Below are 4,847 nucleotides of genomic sequence, written 5' to 3' on the forward strand. Positions count from 1 at the left end.
TCAGATACATCAATTCCTCTTTGGTCTTCCTTATTCAACATCCAACATTCACATACGTAGGAAGTATTTGAAAATTGACTCAATCAAGAAGAATAGCATGGCATTCACTGTTAAAAAGGGTATTTCAGCATCTCTATTGAAGTGTGATGCCCTCTGAGATAGGGTTGTATCTATCCACCATTAAGGAAATTCAATCAATACAACTGTCATTCAAATTTATGCACCAACTACTAAAACTACTGAGGAAGAAAGTAAAGAATTTTACCAAGATACTCAGCTGGAAATAGATTACCAAGTTGCATTGATAATATTTGGTGTTCGGAATGCAAACGTTGGAAACAGAGAGGAAGGGAACCAGACCAAAAACCAAAACCAAACTCACTGTCATTGAGTCGATGACGACTCACAGTGGCCCTGTAGAACAGAGTAGAACTAGCCCCTGCCGGGTTTTGACACTGTTACTCTTTACATGAGCAGACAGCCCCATCTTGCTCCTACAGAGCGACTGGTGGTTTCAAATTGCTGACCTTGTGGTGAGCTGCCAATGTGTAACCACTACCCACCTGGGCTCCTAGAGAAAGGGACAGTAGTTGGAAAATATCCTGGCGATTTTGCCCATGGAATCCTGTAAAATTCTAACTCGTGGCTTCAATTTCATCCTCAGTTTCTCGTCTTGAAGATTTCTGAGGGTGCTCTGCATTTCCGGCTCTTAGCTCTTGCTCGTTGCAAGAGTAGTACTTCATTCCTTTGTCTTTTTGAACTGTCCTTTGAACTTTCCCTTTTGAACTACCCCTTTCTGTTAAATTCTTGGGTCCATCAGTTTTTCCTGTTGCTTTAGCTATCCCACATTCAAGGGCAAGTTTCAGGGTCTCTTTTGGTCGTTCGTTTTGGTCTTTCCCTTCTTTCTTTTCTTTTTACTTACCTCCCCGCCCCATGTGTGTTCTGAATGCCACCCCACAAATGGTCTTTGGCCATTGTGTCTACTCTGTTCTTGAGATGGTTTATTAACTCAGGTGGGTACTCTCAAGGTTGTGTTTTGAGTCCCTTGGACTTGGTTTAATTTTTCTTCAGCTTCAACTTGAACTTAAAAATATGAGCAATTGATGGTCTGTTTAATAGCCTGCCTTTGGTGTTGTTCTAACTGATGATATTGAACTTCCCCATCATTTCTTTACACAGATGTAGCTGATTTGATTCCTGTGTACTACATCTGGTGAGGCCCATATGTATAGTCACTGTTTATGTTGTTGAAAAGGTATTTCTAATGAATAAGTCATCAGTCTTGCGAAATTCTATCATTGAATTCCTCGCCAGCATTATGTTTTCCAACTGTTGATAACTTCTTCATTTCCAACTTTTGTATTCCAATCATCATGCATCTTCAGGGCATGTTTGATCTATTTCTGGATGCAGATGTTTATAAAAATCTTCAATTTCCCTATTGCCGGTATTAGTGATTGGTGCATAAATTTGAATAATAAATATATTAACAGGTCTTTTTCCCCATAATAATGCTTGTAGTTTTATTGTTATTATAAGATACCATATCACCATCACATTTATGCTAAGGAGAACAATGCTTCCTTTATTAAAAATATAATTTGATCTTTAAAAACCATGATATTTATTTTGTCTAGAGTATTTGGACATGCTTAATAATATTTTTTAAAAAGGATAAAACATTCCAATTTTCTTATTTTACTAATTATTTTTAAATAACCTACACAAAATTTTAATTTTAATAAGAAAAACAAATTATGTTACTTCTTGGTATTTAATATAACTCCCCCAAACATGCATTACAGCCATACAAGAGATTCTGTCATCAATATGATGGCCCTGGCGTCTTCTATATTAGGCTCCAGTTTTAACTGAAGTCCTATTTGTTCAAATACAAATAGGAAAATTATCACTAGGCAGTTCATAAAGAAGGAAAACAACCAACCAATAACATTAAAGATAATGTTATAGGAAATGCAAGTTAAATAAGATACCATTTTTCACATGTATCAGAAAATTAAATTAAAAAAAGACTATTTCAGCTGCCAGGAGTGGGCACATATATACCCCTAAACAGAAGTGTCAATTGTACAGCCTTTGAGGTGGGCAGTGGCAATAGTCTTCGTGCCCTACTCTTGTTTCAGACCTCTGTGGAAGCTGTTCCACCCCGGGGTCCTCCCTGTGGACACACTTAAGCATGTACTCAAATTTAGTTAGAGGAATAGCTGCTGCAGCACTGCCCATAGCAATATACTTAAGATGACCAAAATGTCTCAATAGGGGAGGAGAGAGTGAGTAAATTATGCACGACTTCCTTACACCACGTAGTGGGCTTCCCCTCAACGTCATTCAACCATACCTGCGCCTCACCATCTTCCTGACCAGGTGAGTCCACATGACCACACAGCAGCGAGTGGTCATATGGACAGACTTTCTCAGTCAAGGAAAACTGAGGGAGAGTGCTCATATGGACAGGCTTTCTCAACCAAGGAAAACTGAGGGAGAAGGTTTCTGGAGGCTTCAAAAGAAGTCTTCCCTGTTGGTAAATTGAGATGTGAGACATGTCCTTCTTGCTGTTTGGATGTGATTTTATAAGTATGTGAAGTTAGAAGTTACAGCAGCTGCTTCTGTGAGTACCAGGGGGACAGACCTAAAGTGAAACCAATGAACTGAGCATGTGACCAGAAAGAGATCTGTAATGACATTTTGGAGCTGTGCCATAGGAGATAATGAGTGACCTGGGTTGTAACAAGTCAATTATATCTGGACATTGATACCTCCAACCCAAGTCATCCATGACAGCCACACAATGAAGTGCTTTACAACCACTAAAACAAGTTAAGCCACAGAATTATATTTATTGATATATATGAATAGCAGATGCACTTAGCAACAATAACCAAAACCCACACACAAGCAAAAAGGTTCCCATTTGAAAAAATATTAATGTTTGGAAATTTCATTTGCCAAGAAAATATTCTGAAAGTATATACTACATGGTTTTGAAAGTAGTTATCTCTGAGAGGATCTAAATGTTTTTATTTTCTATTTTTTACCCTAGACCAGCATATATTTATAATTCTTTTTATTTGTCAAGCTAATGTAATTTAGGGGAGAAATAAAGAGAGGTAAGCCTGTTTAATTGAACAGCCTTGAGTTGGATGTCTACTTTTTAAATAGGAAAGATGGTTATGGTAATTAACTATTTTGAAAACAGAATTTGGTATTAGGGATTCATTTTCCAGTGAGTACCAAAGATTACAAAGTTTTCAATTTTCTTTGCTACTTAGGAAGTCATATCAGGATTTTGTACCACTTCATATTAGTGTTGCATCTGTGAAGCAAAAACAGTCCCCAAATGAAGGATCTTCAGGTGTCATTGGAGCAGCTGAGGATATCAAATCATTGAAGGTCAGAATTTTAACCTGCCTCTGGGTAGGTTTAGCATCATATTGAGATGGAGCATCCTGATGTTTAGATCCATTGGGTTTCTTAAGAGCTACTGTGACAAAATGATGCTCATTAATTTCGCTTTCCTCAAATACCCATTCCATTTCTTTCTTCCCATCTAGGAATAAAAGAATTTCTCTATAAACTTGGCCTATATCCAAGTTTAATGGCGACATATCAAATTTAAGCCATTGTAATTCAAATCCTAGTCCAATACCAAAGGCTTTTATAAAAGGCTTTTATAAAGCTTTCTTTCAATGCCCAATTTCTATAAAACATATCCAGTTGAGTCCATTTGTCCTTAACGCTTTTGATGGTTTCCCACTCTTTGTAAATTGTCTTTTCATAATATGGAAGAGCTCTGGAATTGAACCACAACCCGGAACGCTAGTCTTCATTATAGCAGGTCCAACTTGCAGCTCAGGTTCAGAAGCAAGTACCACATAGCCCCCTTGATGAGATATAGTAAAGTTGAAATTGGGATAAGGATTCAATGAGTCCTTTGCAAGAACTGGTTTTCCTTTTGCAGTTCTTTGCAAACGAATATTATTCCAAGGGATATTCAATTTTTCTGCAACCAAGTTCCTTATCATCAGACTACCCGCCATGGCTGCCTTTGTGTCCCAGGCTAAGACAAACTGGCCAATATGCTCCTTCTCCTCAGGCTGGATTGATTGCACGATCAGCAGCCACTCGGCTCTGCTCAGCAGCCAAGTGCGGCAGTTAAAGGCCCAGTGCACGCCCTCATTGCTGGCACTGAGCAGAACCGCATGGCAGGATAAACCATGCACTGAAAGCTGACCTTGCGGCCACCTCTGGGATGAGATGGTACAGATGCTCTTAACAGGTCTTTCCGTAGCTGTGTGAACATCATCCTATCAATGACAGTATTGTATGTCAGGGTAAAATTTGCAGTATGTGATCATTAGGTTTTGTGTCAACTTGGCTAGCCCAGGACCCTCAAGAGCATGGCAATAAAGTCTCCCCCATCAGGTACAGATTACACCTGAAGAGGGTACTTGGGGGGTGTGACCTATTTCACATGCATAAATAGATGATGGAGAAGAAGCTCTCTCTCTGCTTCCATCTGCCAGCCCTAAATCTTTTGTATGGTTCCTTGAGACTTAAGCTGCTGACTTGCCATGTTGCCTGTCAATATTGGATCCACTTGATTCTGCTTCTACTGGCCTGTAGTCTTCCCACCTCCTTCTTTATCATTCTGCCTTCTGGCTCATCTTCCAGTTTCCTGTTTCCCCAGCACTGGAAACTGCACGAGTCTGGAAGAACCTCTATCTCATCATTTGACTCATGGACTTGGGCTGACCTAGACCTGCCACTCTGCAGCTCTATGGACTGCTTTCTTGATAAAAACATTTTATTTCTTGATACTTTTGTTA

The 4,847-nt window shown here is 39.2% G+C and overlaps 1 pseudogene; it reads right to left on the reverse strand.

Annotated features, from left to right (window-relative positions):
* Positions 1-3,299: 3,299 nt before the first annotated feature.
* LOC142443509 (L-aminoadipate-semialdehyde dehydrogenase-phosphopantetheinyl transferase pseudogene) lies at positions 3,300-4,237 on the reverse strand (annotated as a pseudogene).
* Between the last annotated feature and the right edge of the window lie 610 nt (positions 4,238-4,847).

Source organism: Tenrec ecaudatus, chromosome 3 (genome assembly GCF_050624435.1).
Source record: "Tenrec ecaudatus isolate mTenEca1 chromosome 3, mTenEca1.hap1, whole genome shotgun sequence".
NCBI lineage: Eukaryota > Metazoa > Chordata > Mammalia > Afrosoricida > Tenrecidae > Tenrec > Tenrec ecaudatus.